The 17,792-nt window shown below is 35.1% G+C and overlaps 1 protein-coding gene and 1 long non-coding RNA gene across 3 annotated transcripts in view; one reads left to right on the top strand and one right to left on the bottom strand.

The window, feature by feature from the left end:
• LOC111508268 (prolyl 4-hydroxylase subunit alpha-1) overlaps nucleotides 1-17,792 on the top strand; it is a 77,734-nt gene that overhangs the window by 34,746 nt on the left and 25,196 nt on the right. The window lies entirely within an intron of this gene.
• LOC141481444 (uncharacterized) lies at nucleotides 1,847-17,726 on the bottom strand. The gene is made up of 3 exons (XR_012464984.1): nucleotides 14,230-17,726; nucleotides 11,545-11,785; nucleotides 1,847-2,030 (listed from the first exon to the last, which is right to left on the bottom strand). It is a non-coding gene; the product is annotated as an uncharacterized lncRNA (long non-coding RNA).

A 17,792-nucleotide genomic window follows, 5' to 3' on the forward strand; every position in this document is an offset into this window, starting at 1 on the left:
AAGCGGAATTGTCTGGCCTGACAATGTTTCGGAGACATTTATCTTTTTGGAGAAAACCGATGCCTGGGTTTTTGTAGCATTGAATTGAACCTGGTTACTTTCACCACAATTGAAAATCACTTCTAGATCTTCATTGAGATATGCAACCTCCTGCTGCCGATGAAGATGTGCATCCACAGTCAATGTCCTGGAGTCCAACTGGAATGACGAGTTACGTGACTTGTCGTCAGCAAAACAATATATATACTATTCTTGGTTTTTTCATTATCGTTGATATACAAGACTTGGAGACAATGGAGACAATATGGATTCCTAGGAAACACCAGCGTTAATGGTAAAAGTATTCGAGAGATATCCATCAACGGCCACTGGCAGGGAACGTTCTTTCAGGAAGCAGGAGAGCCATACAAAAAATAATCCGGCAAGTCATATAATCGAAGTTTGGCCAGCAAACCCTCATGTCACACACGGTCAAAGGCCTTAGAAATATCCAACGCAACAGCTCTTGACTCTCCGTGTTTCTCGATTACGTTATTCCAAATATGGGTGACATATGATAGAAGGTCGCCTGTTGATCTTTGTTTCTGAAAGCCATATTGATGATCGCTCAAGATGTTAAAGCCTTTCAAATATCCAATGATATGGTGGTTTCAGCTTTCTCCATGATTTTTTATATCACTTGTATTACATCGAATGTTTCAGAAGTCAAGCATCAACTATAAAATGTCTATAAACGAACAATAGAAAGGTGATTAAAAAAATTAAACATAGGAAAATTATTCCTAACCAAGTTACTTAACGACGTTTCGATTGTTAATATCCACAATCGTCTTCGGGTACTAACTTACATTCCACTGATTATTTGATTCATCATCACTTCATTTTTATTTGAGGTCATCATCTCATTTTTCACGTAGTAACGGCTACATCTATCAATTTATATCCATGCTATCGTAATATGTGATTAAATCGAACTGCAATTTTAGTTATCAGATAATTTTTAGAATAGGATACTTTCCGAATTAAATGAGGAAACATGCGCTTCCTGGGTCGTTGACCCAGTAAATAATTGGAAAATTCATTCAATTTATTATTTTTAGATTTGGAATAAAAGATTATTCTTGCACTATTTCAGTCAAAGTTTCGTATGATTTTCATCAACCAAATCAAATTGGAATGATTCTTATTTATCTAAAGTAATTAATCTCATCCATTTGCAGCGAACGTTAGTAATTGAGAGGCAAGCGACTACAAAAACAATAATTTCTCTCTGATGCGTTTGACATACATTCGGTGGTTAAAAACAACGTGATTACATAACAATGATTATATATAAGAGGCTTGATAACTATATTTATCATTTTAAATATTCCATTCTCCACATTTGAATGAGTTTAAAAAATTACTGAGATTTTACCACAGCAATTACTTCTAAATTTAAGGTTCCCCTTCTGTAGGTCATTGATGATTTGATGATGTAACGAAAAATCCGTCTTAAAAAATACTTTTTCATAATAGATTGCAGTGGATAGAAGTAAAAAAAATGTAATTTCTTCAATAATACTCCTTAAAAAATAGATCATCAACTAATGGCCGACGGTGTCATTGGCATTGACTACATTGGTCATTAGTCTCGTGTCCTGGGTAGGCAATGTTAATATCTCCCCGAGTCACCTAGGGAGCATCATGGCTATTCGCAGTCCGTCAGCCAAGTAACGCAGCAGAATCATCCCAGCTTCAACTAGATGAATTTTTTCGAAAAGAATATCTGGTCGAGGTTGGGATCAAATTAATCATTTATCTCTTCTTTTGTGGATGAGTTTTATCTAAAATAATAATCCATATCTCACTCAGAACAATCTATATTCTCCATGTTTCATGGTACTTCGAAGGGCTTTTGTACACTTTTGAAAAATTCAAAACTCACAAGAAAACTTTTTTTTTGATCGATAATTGTACGTTTAACCAAAGACAAAATCCCAGATTCCAGATTAATCCAAATTCTTCGCAATTATTGATTCTTGAGATATCTATAATAATAATAATATAATAATAATACAATACATGAACATGTATTGGAATAGTCAGTTATATGAATGAATACAATCAAGAAGATCATACAGTCACATTAAAAAATTCTTGCACGGTATAAAAACTATAATTCAATAAAAACAATTTCAAATTGAATTTAAAAACATGGATTCTGTCAATTTCTCTGGGAAAAGAAGGTAACTTGTTGAAGTAAAAAGGGGACCGGCCAGTTAGGTTGTATTTATAGGGTTTCACATAGAAATTATTACGATTTCTCGTGTCAATACTATGATAGGAGCTATGTCTTTCGAACTTTGATTGATTTATATAAATATAAACACACATTTCAAATATAAGTATATCCGCAAGAGTTAATATTTTGTATTGCTTGAAAAGGTCTCTACATAATGTTTGAGGTTCAACTCCTGCCAAGATTCGGAGAATTTTTCTTTGTGCGACAAAAACACTTTGTGCTGATGAAGAACCACCCCAGAGACAAATGCCATATTTAATTCGCGATTCTACATGAGCATGGTAATAATTCAGTATTTGATCACTGGTTAAAATCATTTTGAGGTTTCTCATTAAATATGTGGTAGATGATAATTTGGAGGTAAGTTGGCTACAATGTCCTTTTCAGTTCAGACAGTGGTCTAATGTAAGCCCTAGAAATTTACATTCAGTGACATTAGAAAGTATCCTGTTGTTGGAATTTATTTTGATGTCAGAACAAGTTTTTTGTCGATGGTGAAATCGAATAGAAAAGGTTTTCTCAGAGTTAAAAAACAGAGAATTGGAATTGCACCATAAAACTAAATTATTTAGTGACCGGTTACACTCCTCCTTCAAAGAAATGTCGCATTTATCAGACACTAATAATGACGTATCATCCGCATACATAATGCATGTATACTCAGCGACTGCAGTATTCATATCATTACAATATAATATAAATAATAAAGGTGCCAAAACAGAACCTTGAGGGACCCCAATTTCCAGAGTTTGAGTTCTAGATTTGAATATACGCTGGTGATCGGTAAATGAGACAAACTGTCTTCTGTTTTTAGTAAAGGACTCAATCCAATTGAAGGCATTACCCCTAATGCCGTATGAATAATTTTTTTTAACAGGATCATGTTGTCGACGCAGTCAAATGCCCTACTGAGATCACAGAATATCCCAACAGGGCATTCGCCGCATTCGATACTTTCCAAGATTTTCTCATAGAATGCTGAGATGGAAGTTATGGTGGATTTTCTAGATTGGAATCCGTGTTGAGAAGAAGAAATAATTTTATGACTCTCAACAAAATTCATTATTCTCTCTAAGTATGCATACTGTTTTTCTATCCATTGCCGTTTTGAGAAAAGGTCTTGAAATATAATGATAATAAATGTTCTGAGTATTCTTTCTTGTGTTAATAAACATCGGCATCGTATATAACCACCGCCACACCAACAAATCATAACCGGCGCGGCGTCTTAAATTTGGTATTAATTTTATTTCCTTTTGGTAATACCAACTCATTAGTACTAACTAAATACTAACCTTTAGAAATAAATAAGAATGTATTATAAATCTATAAAATATCAAAATATTGTAGGAATTTTACATGTTAAAATAGACTGGCAAATTGGTTATACCAACGCCATTTGAACTCATCACACACATATACCGGGTGTCCCAGAGCTTTTAGGCCAGCAGATATCTCAGTCACCTGCAGAAAAAAATTGAAAAAAAATATGTATATCATAGAAGACCACCAGCACTTTCATGTAGCAGAGCAAAATCTACCCCCTCGCGAGCAACCCCTGCGAAACCACCCCTAATTTTTGTTTTTCAAATGGCAACCCCATGTTGTTTGTCATTCAACTGACAGCTCTTGTTATTTCTCAACCAACGATATATCATAATTGTTCGAGAAAATTGAATACGTTAGTGGGTACTATTAACTGGACTGATCGAATTTTTCTGCATTGTAGACACCAGAAAAAGTGGACGCTACGCAGAAAAAGAGGCGATAAAATGTTAGAACTTTTTGTGCTTCCTTTCATTCCTCTGATATCTGGATGACACATTGCCATCAGTCGTGATATTGTTGTTGTATATCAAAATGCCTTTTACCTTCACTCCCAACGAATGCGTTGATATGCTTTTAATTTTTGGTGAATGCCGAAAGAATAAATGTGCTGCGGTGAGGCTGTATGGGCAGCGCTTTCCTGATCGTCGTAATACGTTTTCGTATGTAGAAAATACCATGCGAACGGGATCATTTCCAGGAAAAACAGATCAAGTACATCCTACTCCCGTGCGAACTGAGGAAAATTGCATAAATGTGTTGGCCTACGCCGAAGCACATCCTCATATTTCGGTTCGTGCATTGGCGGTAGAGATTGGGATCAGTAAGTCATCTGTGCAAAGAATTTTCAAACAGTACAAGTATCATCCCTTCAAAATTCATTTACAACAAGGACTCTGACCTACCGATTTCGAAAGACGAACGGCATTCATTGCTCACATTCAAGTTTTAGTCCAAACATCCTCAATCAAATCTTGTGGAGTGACGAATCCCGCTTCCATAATAATGGTACTGTTAATCGACATAACATGCACTATTGGTCACAGGACAACCCTCACTGGATTAGAGAAACCAATTTCCAAACAATGTGGGGTGTGAACGTGTGGTGTGGTTTACATAATGGACGACTCATCGGGCCCCATTTTTTCCAAGACACTTTGACGGGCCACCGATATTTACATTTCTTGGAAAATTGTTTACCTGCCCTCCTGGAAGATATTCCACTTGAAGAACGACAACAAATGTGGTGGCAACAAGATGGTGCTCCTGCACATAACCATAATGTAGTTACTACATTCCTCAATGATACTTTTCGAGACCGTTGGATTGGAAATAGTAGACCTGTGCGATGGCCTGCACGTTCTCCAGATCTCACGCCACTGGACTTTTTCCTGTGGGGATATCTGAAACGAGTTGCCTTCGAAACACAACCAATGAATATTGACGATTTAACCCAAAAAAATTTAGAGGCTTGTCATACCGTTACTCCGGAAATGATTAGGGCTTCCTGTACTCGCGCGCTGATTCGGCGACTTGAAGCATATGTGGCAAGTGCTGGCCAACATTTTGAACATTTTCTGTAATATCATGTATCAAAATACAGATGACCTTAAACATTAATATTTCATTTGTGTTTTTATTTTCTATGATTCTGCATGTCATTCTACCTACCATGATACATCATTGACCGAGAAATGAAAAAGACTGTAAGTTGAACCAAAACAAACATGGGCGTGCCATTTGAAAAACAAAAGTTAGGGGTGGTTTCTTGGGGGTTGTTTACCAGGGGGTGGATTTTGCTATGCTGCATGAAAGTGCTTGTGTTCTCCTATGATACATATTTTTGTTTTAATTTGTGTTCTGCAGGTAACTGAGATATCTGCTGGCCTAAAAGCTCTGGGACACCCGGTATATATACATATATATATATATATATATATATATATATATATATATATATATATATATATATATATATATATATATATACATACCTGCCATACACGGCAACAAAAAATTCTCAGTTTACTAATATCATTTCTTCCATTATACAGGAAGTTCCAACGAAAACTTGATCCCCCTTGTAAGTCAGAAACGGACGTGTAATCGAAAATTTCAAAGAGCACGTCAATTTTTATTTCTAGGGGGACTAAATCATACCCGAAACTTCACTTGAAAAAAATTTACAGAGGTAATAGAGGGACAACATACCTTACAAATGATGTATCACTCGACACCCCATGCCAAAAAAAATAGGTGGGTAGTTGCTGACTGCAGGGGAGTGAAGTTACGAATATGATTTTAATATCAGAATTAGTCCCCCTAGAAAAACAATTGACGTGTTCTTTGAAATTTTTGATTACACGTCCGTTTCTGACTTACAGCGGGGTTAAGTTTTCGTTGGAATGCTCTGTATATTAACGACTAAGTTACCTCTTCACAACGAACAGACACTTTTGAAACTTCTCTCTAAAGTATCTTGGGCAGAAGTTCAAAACCATAAGGTTTTTGCCAATGGATGGAGTGATTCAAGAGGAAGTTTTTTGTGAAAAATTAATTGATGTTTTGTCTGAATTACTTGCAATATGACGATGTTATTCATGAGTTGGGGTGATAGTTCTACCCGTGCGGGCTTTCATCGGAGGCCTTTCTAATCCCCTTTGAAATTCAACAAAATAATTCAATACATATAGATCTTCAAAAAGGTATGTGATGTCTTATGTCCATTTTTCAAGGAAAGCTTGATATACTTACTTCTGTGTTTTAAATAATGATCACATATAATCTAGCAATTGGTAATTTCTTCAGATGGATATCATATTAATACTTATCAAATGAATACATTAGTTGGTTTAAACATTTCCAGCACATTTACTCGTATCCTAGGAGTTGCCGAAAAATTGAAAGTATCGCGCACAGAAGTGAATTCAAGTGGGCTTGACTATCCGATACAACACGCGTGATGAAGAAAGGTTGCAATTTCGTTTTTCCATATAGTTATTAATTTTGCGGGTTGAGATCGATTTTTTGTTTTGTGCTGGTTTGAGGTAGATAGATACTTGCCTTTTTTTTGAATGAATTTCATCAAAGGTCATCAGACATTAGTTACTGGCTGGGGTAACTGAATAAACACCAAGTTGTAAGAGATCAAAGATTCATGCTTTATACTCGTATACTTGAGTAATTTTGTTCTGGTGTAGGAAAAATGTTTTCAACAGATTCATTTCACGCTGAAGGTTCCAAATTTCATCTTTCAAGAATGAATAGAAAAGATAAAAAGTTATTTATAAGAGTTCATGAGACTAATAACTCATTTCAGGAATTTGAGCTATTTCTTCAGGAGCTGCTTCCCTTTCGGGTTCATTAGCTTTATCATATGTTATTCTGTTATCATTTTCATACTGGTGAGAGTAACGTGAAGATCTTTACAATAACAACTAGAGCGCAATTAAGATATGAATTAAACGCGAAATAACTGGTTTAGCTAGGTTAATAAAATCAATATGATTCTGAGAATTCTACTTAGGGATACAATTAGAAATAACGAAATTATTATATATGTACAGGGTATATCCAGATTTATCAAGTATCGGCTAAATTCATCTCATATCAATAGATGGGATGATTGTAATCTGAAATATTTTGTAGATCAACAGGTATCCGTTAATTTTTGTACGGCTTATAATAAGGAGTCAGATATGAAATGCTAACATTTAATTGATTTTCCTAATAGCCGTTTATCGTACACCTTATCAACTCAAAAACCTTCCTCTCTATCGAACCATTAAGAATATTGCAATTGGTACCTTGAAATGCAATCGTTATGACATTTTCTATTTGCAACTTCACAGCTGGAATTTTCCAAGAAATAAATTGTGAAATGAAGACTAGTCGGCAGTGCATTGACTTCTCAATTACAGCGTGTTCAGAGATGAAATTAGTTGCGTCTAACCACAGTGAGTCATAGGACTCGAAGTCAATTATTTGAATATGATTGACAAGCTTACTTGTTAAAAATGTTAGAGATTTTACTTTCACTATCAAAGATCATCAACGGAGTTGAAAGGTTTTCATTTTTTTTAATATGATGAACACCTGCGTACAGGTGAATTTATTCAATAAAGTAATAATGGAATATACAGGTTGACCTACCTTCGAGTCATCATCGCTTTTTTGATTGGAACATGTTATTTTTTCAAATATCTGCGGTAACTTTGCTGAAGTGATTTCAAAAATGAAGTGCTTCCAATTTGTAGCTACCAGTTAGTTATTTACGAAATATTGGATACACATGATTTTTCATCAGAACGAATTCAATAATTTGAAAGGTGTATATTTTTGGGAGACATTAGTTTGATATTTCGTACAAAAACCTCTAGCATAAAATGAATCTATTAAAAACACTTTCCCATGTTGGTCAAACCTGACGGACTATATTAGCTCGCTACAAGGAACATATGTTTCGCATGTTCGGTTTCATAGACCGGAGAAATCTAGTGTCGTTCAACATGGCACAAAAAATGACCATAGGATAAGTGTGAAATGTTTAAAATTGTTGAGACCGGTACATGACAACATGTTTCTGGATGCCTTTGAAAGCTTAGAAATCAAAAAGTGTGGAAAAGCAACAAAAGTCCTATTTCAAACAGTTCTTTATTTGGTCTTATACTTAATAATTCTAAATAAAAAACCGATAAATATTAGATATGGTCACTAACATAGAAAAAAACATAACATTTTTAAGGTATTAAAAACATAGGATCGATAACAGGTAGTAGTAAAGTAATACTAACCGGTAGGCAATAGTTAGGCAAGTAGGATATAAAAACACTAACATAGTAAAATTTAGTGATAATGATCTCCTGAGGACGCTAACTTGGTTGGCGAAACGCGCGTCGAGAGACCTGAATTTTTGTTCTGGTGTTGGGAAAGTGTTTTCAATAGAGATATTAGTTTTTGGGAAAGAATTGTTTTGGCTTTACACTTCTCCATCTTCATAAAAAAGTGTGGGACACTTTCAAAGGAAGAAAGAAGGGAATTGAAATAAAAATCATGATTGTTATACCCAGTTCGTAAACCTATTTTACAATCTAAAAGAGTACCTACCCAGTTACAGAAAATGCTAGTATTACAGAGTATATGTGAAATTAATGTTAAAAATAATGGAATATAGAAATGTATAAGAGTAAATGCTAAAACAAAGTATACCTATATAAAATATTCTTATAGGTAGAATTCCAAAAGAGGAATGAAAAATTGAGTATATAACACAAAAAATTACAAATCATGCAATGTAGCAGTACTGACACAAATGTTATTTATAGTATTATTAAAAGTGATTGCGGATACAAGATACCAAGGCGTTCAGAGAGTCGAAATGAATATCGCAATGTTCACTGCACATAAAATTCAATGGTGATCGTAGCATAACATTTTTGCGTGATGCTTCGCAATAGAATTTCAGATTGTGTCAACCTTCACTTCTTGGTACTAAGAAATTGATCACGGGTAAAAGAACCGTAGTGTCAATATTGTTGTTCAGTAATTTATGCAGGAATTTTATACCAGGGATAACTCTCCTATTTTCCAAAGATGTCATATCAAATCGTGTCAACAAAATGTTATGATCGATGCCTCTCGTGGGGTATTGACCATCAACTTTTAGACATAAGTATTTTAGGAACTTCCTTTGCACGCTCACAATTGATGTTTTTTGGTAGTCGTGAACTGGATTCCATAACACAGAGTCATACTCTAACTTAGATCTGGCATACGCAAAATATAGCAATTTCAAGGTGGCAATACTTTTGAAGTTTTTGCCATTTCTATAAATGAATCCAAGCATCCTATTTGCATCAGCAGTCATATTCCTTAGGACCCATACTCTTCATTATTTATATAAATGAAATACTCACCTTAAACAGTTCTGGAATAATATGCAGCTTTGCTGACGATACCGTTATCATATATGAATCGGAAACCTGGAAAGGCTTAAAGGAAAAAGTAGAACAGGATTTAAATTTAATCGTAGACGCATTCAACCACAAAATACTCACCATCAACGTTTCAAAAACATGGTTTCTCCCCTTTACATGCTACGCAAACAAACTACCAACATTCGAATCTTTATCAATTCATAACCACGCAAAACATATAGAAATAAAACAAGCGGAAAAAGTAAAATTTCTGGGAGTATATGTATATTGACAGGCATATGAGATGGGATGTACACATCCAACGAACAGTACAAACTCTGAGAGTCATGTTATCAAAATTCAAAAACCTAAAAACACTTCTAGGTGAATTTCACTTAAAAATAATATATCATGCACTTGTTGAATCACGATTATCTTATGGAATAGTGGGATGGGGTTCTGCTTCCCCGTACCATATGAAGCAACTTGAAGTAATTCAGAAAAAGATTCTGAAGATCATTGTGGTAAGCCTCAACGCTATTCTTCGGATTCACTGTTTTCGGAATGTAAAATTCTAGATGTACGCCAATTCTATTTCCTAAGAACAGTTACTAGAACATTTCAACAAAAAAACCTCTTTATTATTGATTGACCATAGATATGATACAAGACTGAAAACAAAAAAATGTGTGAGGGTTCCATTTCAAACGAAAACAGTGGGACAGAGAAGCTTTAACTACGTCTCGCCAATACTGTTTAATTACCTCCCAGACGAAATAAAATACCAAAAATCATTATACTCTTTTAAAGCTGCCACTAAAACGTTTTTATTTGATACATCTCGAAATGATATTCATTGCCTGATAGATCCTTTGAAGACTAATTGATTTACCGTAATCTCAAATTTGATATGTATGCGTGTATGTTGAGTTCAGAACCCTTTTTTTTTAATTGTAATTTTTAAATTGTATTGTATAATAATCAATTCCACTTTATATTAATAATTGTACTATTCATGTGTTTTTTACCTTTATGTGCATGTATATATTTTACTAAATTTTGTCTTTTTCCTTACTTTACATCTTTTGTATCCACCAAATCAGGATTATCTTAATAACCATGCTCCTGCGCACTGGCTCTGCCTTAGCAGGAATCATTGTTTATTAGCACTAAAATTCTTTTTTTTAGCGAAATACCTTAGAATGTAAAAATATTTTATATTTTATATTTTACCTGTTTGTACTGCAAATAAACATTATTCATTCATTTCATTCATTCATATGTGTTGTAAATTTTAATTTACTGTCGTATGTTATACCAAGATCTTTTTTTTTATCTCATGTACGCGGTTGATTGTAGTTTTTTTGATTGAATAATCGTACATTAAAGTTCGCTTTTTTGTTGTAAATTATATTATTTTACATTTGGATACGTTCAGTTGTAGACGATTATCATTACACCAAAGTTTGATTACATCTAATTCATATTGTACACGTTGGCAGTCAGTAATGTCGTCGATTTTATAATATAGTTTCAGGTCATCTGCAAATAGTCGGCTAGGAATATTTAGAGAGGTTGCTAAGTCATCAATAAAAAATAAAAATGAAAGAGGTCCAAGATTAGAACTTAGTGGTACCCCAGATGTAACTACGTACTGGGCCGATTTGAAAGATTCATATCCGACAAATTGTTTTCTGTTAACTAGATATGATTCAATTAGAGTAAGCAGTTGGTTAGAGAGTCCCAATTTTGTCAATTTGCTGAGAAGAACGTAATGGTCTATTTCATCGAAGGTTTTTTGAAAGCCGAAAAGAGCGTTAACATAAATAACTAGAATGTTTGAGAAATTCGTCAATGCAAGAGAGACTTATAGCTCCGAAAAACATGCCGTAAGACGCAATTTTGTCAGCAGTTCACAGTGCGCGGATTATCTCAGTATTGACCTTTTTTGATGAGATAAAATACCAATTTTATACATTATTTTTCCATGAAATGACTTTCATATAAATCAACAATTACCCGTTATTGGTCCGATGAAAATCCACATTGAATGCAAGAATTCCGTAAGGTACAACCATAAATGGGCAATGGTGATATTGGGGGAAATACAATTTTTGGTACTTCAAACTGCAGAAACTGGTTCCGACAGCAAAGCGCAGTGCACTGTGGGCGAGTTTGTTTACAGCTTCCATCGATCTATGGATCAGAAGAAGAAGAAATTAACCGCTAGAACAACTGATCTTAGTCACTTCTCTTCTTTCTGGAAAATTATTCAAAATCTGAAAATCATCTCAATCATCCAGGTAATATTCGTGACCTAGAAGACTGAATCAGGCAAGAAATGCAGAACATAAATCATACTGTGCTACAAAATATCAGAAACGAATTCATTCAATGCACGAGTCGATTCACAACACAACAAAAAAATATTTTTTGAATGTTTCCTACACTAAATTAGTCAATTTCTACTAATTTTGGGGTGATAAAAACGAAAATAACAATGAAAAATTTTTATTAGCTCTGGTTTTTGAGATACACAGTACTTAATCTTAAAGAGTAGTTATACTATACGTGAAAAGTGAAAGTACATAAAACAATATTGTTATGTTTCTTTTAGAATATTTTAAGTACAAAATTAATAAAAAAAAAACATTATTCTTAGTGTTTTGACAAATAAAAGAAGTTTGTACCACCAAATTTCAATTAAGTCCATCCGATTCATTGTAAGATCGCTGTCGTTTAGCTTGTCTTTTATAAAACACTTCTGGAGCATCCCTACACACAGACCAGCAGTAGTCTGCAAGCATTGCTTCATTCCAACGGCCCTGATATCTCTGTTCCATTAAGGCAATGTCTTGATGGAATCTTTCTCCATGTTCGTCACTCACAGCTCCACAGTTTTGTGGGAAGAAATTAAGATGAGAGTGAAGAAAATGAATTTTTAAGGACATGTTGCATCCAAGTTGGTGGTAAGCTTGAAGAAGCTCTTTAACCAATGCTGTGAAGTTATCATCTCTTTTGTTACCTAAAAACCCATGTAGAACCCCCTTAAAGGCTTCCCAGGCTCTTTTTTCATTTCCTGTTAAAATCATGTCAAAAGCAGGATCATTTACGATTTCACGGATTTGAGGCCCAATAAAGATGCCTTCCTTCACTTTAGCATCACTCAACCTGGGAAACTTTGCTCTCAAGTACTTAAAAGCTTGTCCTTCCTGGTCCATGGCCTTCACAAAGTTTTTCATTAGTCCCAACTTAATATATAATGGGGGAAGGAGAACATCCTTAGGATCTACAAGAGGCTCGTAAACTACATTTTTCTCATTAGGGTTTAGGTCTCGTGTAGGCCAGTTCATTTTTTTATAGTGAGATTTTCTATCCCGACTGTCCCACAGACACAAAAAACAACAGTACTTGGTGAACCCTAATTGCATTCCTAGGAGTATAGCAATGACTTTCAGATCACCACAGATGTGCCACTTGTGTTGTTCATATTTGATTGATTGGAGAAGTGTTTTCATATTTATATACGTTTCCTTCATGTGAACTGCATGACCTATAGGAATAGAGGGTAGCTGATTTCCATTATGCAGAAGTACAGCTTTTAAGCTTAGTTTTGAAGAGTCTATAAACAGTCTCCATTCAGATGAAGTGTGATCCAAATTCAAGCAGTCCATCAAACCATTAACATCAGAACAAACTACGAGGTTTTCTTTTTTCTCAAAAAAAGGAAGCAAATCTTTTTGACGCTGTCTGTACTGAGATATTTTCACATCATGTTTTAGAAGATTCCACTGTTGTAGTCTTGACCCTAACAGCTCAGCCTTTTCCTTAGACAAGCGAAGATCTCTTATAAGGTCACTCAACTCTGCTTGACTAATTCTGTGCGGATCACTAGACCTATCGCTTACCTCAAAATCAGGGTCATAGGATGTAGAAGGATGGGTTGCTCCTTCTAAACACTCTTCATCACCTTCCTCTAAAATTTCATAGTTTTGGGGTGGAGAAGGGACTGGCAAATTGTCTGAGTGTGGTACAGGCCGAAGAGCAGATGGGAGATTAGGGTATTTAACCGTTCCTCTTTTCTTCATAGATAAACCTTGCTTAAGGGGAGGAGTTAAGCAGAAATAACAGTCGTCTTTATGATTGGTAGGCTCACGCCAAACCATAGGTACTGCAAAAGCCATTGCCGGTTTTTATTTTTCAGCCACTCTCGCAATATGACGGAACAAGAATTACAACATATATGAGGAGCCCATGATTTATCTTGGTCCCCAACTTTCACACCAAAATAATGTTCATAGGCTGTCTTAACGATAGGTGTCATTTTACGTTTCTAAGCCTTAAATGTTATTTCACCACATATATAGCAAAAGCTATCGACAGAATTCACACACTTTCGAGGCATTTCAGATCAGCACTTAAATTAATTTAAAAATCAACTTCACACGATAATTTCAATAGCAACCACGTGCGTACAATTGACAAACTCACATAGGTTATGTTTACTACTTAAGAACAGCTGATGAGAGGGGTGTTATGTAAACAAACATGTGTACCAATGTGATGAAATATTTCATTTGTTGAAAACTCAATATACATATATATAATATAATGATACTATATCTAGTTCTATAACGACATCTTTTCATCCAATATTTTTTAGAGTTCATTCCTTATGTATTATTTTAGAAAAAATACACTCACCTTTAACTTCTTATTAAAATTTTTAGGAAACCTTTCGTGCTTTTGTCCATTCTGTACCAATCAGGCGCAACTTCGGATGCATTTTCAGAATACGATCACCCAGATCACTCCGAAAATTGAAGAACAAATGGGTGTTTCATAAGAAACCGATGATGACATCATTACTGATAACTTATCCCGAAATTGATTTAATTGAACTCTGATTTATATTTGTCTCAACCTCAACTTATCTAACTTCTCACGATTTTTTCATAAAGTAACTTTCTAACAAATACGCTTCTCAAAGGAATTGATTTTACAAAATGTAAGACCCAAATTAATTATTTTCGGCTATATAATTTTGAAGCTATTTGAAGCGTATGTATAGAAAATAAACTCACGTAAAGTTTTTTGAGGATATCTAAATTCTTGGAAATTTTGTGCTAGTATAAAACACCTCTTAGAGGATTTCCAAATAAATAATATCTTGATATATTATTACCCAGCCAAGTCTCCGTGCTGGAAATGAACTTGGCAAAACATATTTTGAGATACAACACAACTATTTGAAATTTCGTTCAAATAGTTATGTACCACTAAGACGGCCATCAAGAAAAAATTTCCAACATGTATGATTTGTTCTTTAGTCCGATCTTTTTTTCCTCTTCCACGAAATTTGACGAATCAAATTGAGTAACCGGTTAGTTTGATGGTATTTATAACCAACAATCATTGAATTGTTTCGAAGCAAACAAACAATTCTCGTTTTTTTTCACAAACCTTTCTCTAGCAAATTAACTATGAAGAACACTCACGACACATCCTTGAGATGGTGAGTTGGTAAATAAAAATATTTGTTTCTTAGTATATTTTTTCCTCTTGTTCTTTCAATTTTAAATTCAATTTTGTAGTTACCTTTCATTTCACCATTATTTTGGTGCACCGTTGATATTATCAATTAGTTCACATTCGCAACTGATTCATTTCGCTTGTAAGAAGCGAATGTAATAATTTCTTCTACTTCTTTGTTTCATAGTACCCATTGTCAGATGAAGCATTGTGCATTTATATCAACAATATTTTGAGTATGAGTACTTATCAATCACTAAGATGACTTTCTTATCATTTTTAGATAAGATTCAAAGCACAAATCAGTAATTATCTTCACTGAGTACTACTGCTGGTATTTTTTTACAAAACTCTTTTATCCAAGTTTCAAAAAAATATGTTTTTCCCGTTAACCAGCTATCGCACCCCTAAGAACGATAACCCTCAGAAGTCGAAACTTGTGCGAGCTAAGGACTAACGAGGTCTTACCTTTAAACATGTGATTCCTAACACGGGTTGGACGATAGCAAGTGGAAGTCGAGAGTTCAGCCTGGGGCTTAAATCATCCACTCAAACATCGACCGATTGACTGAGTGAACAAAGTACCCACGTCAAACCGACCGGCTACCGACTGACCAAATATAGTTTTAGGTCTCGTAACCAGCCATATTGTTAAAATCATTCAAACTCACTGGTATGCTCTATTTTTGAAATTTCTATAGGGTTTGGTTTGCTGTCATTTTCTAAAGATCTCGAAAAATTATACTACTTTTTTATATCCTATTGTTTCAGTCTAATTTTTGATAACAACATTCCTCCAAAAGGAATTGTGGTTCCAGTTTCTTCTTAATAAAAACAAAAAATTCAATAAATTACAATAGTATATATTCTTAGCTTCGTAGTAAAACACATTTTTAATCGGTATACGAATTGAAATAGTGGACGCTTGGCCTTATGGAGTTTCTCCCATATATGCAGAATTTAAAAAAATAAGGATGCTCATATCGTCAATTGAATTTTGCAAATAAATAAACCGATACATTAGAGACAATAGAATATTTAATATTCATAAATTAATATTATTTGTACTTGAAACTCTTCGAATCTCTAAATTCACCTTCACCTTCCAATTCGAAGTAAGAAATCAATCACGCTTTGGAACACTTCCAAACTATAAATACCTACAAATTATTGTCTAAAACGTGGAGTCATAGATATGTTATTTCGAGATATACCAAAGATTAACATATTATTACAATCTCAGATTCTTTCAAAATGTATCCCATAATTAGTTACAAAACTCTAGCCCTGAACTTTCAACTAAATAGGTATCCGGTTTATCCAAAGCCAATTTCATGCGATTATTCCACACATTTATAATATTCTGCAAATATCGTTGAACATTTTGTTACTACATTAAAACCGTAATGAATTTAATTATTTATCAAATCGTTATGAACAATGTGTACTATTTATTTGACGATTCTATTGAACGAATATATTATCACTCATTGGCGGTAGGTTATGTTAGGTTAGGTCCAAAGTGAGTGGGTCTATTCGACCCGCAAGGGTTTATTGTGGCTCACACCTATTCTCACTCGGCCAAACAAACCCAGCTTCTCAACGAAGCCGATTAGTTCATATGGTGAGTGATCTTTCAGGTCAGATGGTAAGAGTACGGCTCTGCCGAACTCTGAAGACCTGATTCGGTCCCCAGCGGGGCAGGCACTAAGTATATGCTCTATTAATGAGGTATTTGGATAGTCAAGTTTCAGGATTCCCACCTTGATACCCACGATAACCTTCTAATATGAGGGTTTTTGCACGTCAGCTACACCTGACGGTGAAACCTCACTTGAGCGCAAACGTTTGCTAACCTGCTCATGGGGAGTTAGTTGCCCCACCTGAGACAGATTCTGCGTACGCCGCAGATCTCGCTCCTGATCTAAATTTACAGGGAGGTCAATTGGAGTCGTAAACTCGACATCCATCTCCTCTGTAGACTCGCTCCTGAACTAAATTTACAGTGAGGTCCGTTGGAGTCGTAGGTTCGACAACCATCTCCTCTGTAGACTCGCTCCTGAACTGAATTTACAGGGAGGTCATTTGGAGTCGTAAACTCGACATCCATCTCCTCTGTATGCTCGCTCCTGGATTAAATTTACAGGGAGGTCAGTTGGAGTCGTAAACTCGACATCCATCTCCTCTGTAGACTCGCTCCTGGATTAAATTCACAGGGAGGTCAGTTGGAGTCGTAAACTCGACATCCATCTCATCTGTAGACTCGCTCCTGAATTAAATTTACAGGGAGGTCAGTTGGAGTCGTAAACTTGATATCCATCTCCTCTGTAGACTCGCTCCTGAACTAAATTTACAGGGAGGTCCGTTGGAGTCGTAAACTCAAAATCCATTTCCTCTGTAGACTCGCTCCTGAAATAAATTCACAGGGAGGTCAGTTGGAGATGTAAACTCGACATCCATCTCCTCTGTAGACTCGCTCCTGGATTAAATTCACAGGGAGGCCAGTTGGAGTCGGAAACTCGACATCCATCTCCTCTGTAGACTCGCTCCTGAACTAAATTTACAGAGAGGTCAGTTGGAGTCGTAAACTCAATATCCATCTTCTCTGGAGACTCGCTCCTGAATTAAATTTACAGGGAGGTCAGTTGGAGTCGTAAACTCGATATCTATCTCCTCTGTAGACTCGCTCCTGACCTAAATTCACAGGAAGATCAGTTGGAGTCGTAAACTCGACA

Source organism: Leptinotarsa decemlineata, unplaced genomic scaffold (assembly GCF_025532065.1).
Source record: "Leptinotarsa decemlineata unplaced genomic scaffold, Ldec_3_MD MMD2_tig00000199_RagTag_RagTag, whole genome shotgun sequence".
NCBI classification, from domain to species: Eukaryota; Metazoa; Arthropoda; class Insecta; order Coleoptera; family Chrysomelidae; genus Leptinotarsa; species Leptinotarsa decemlineata.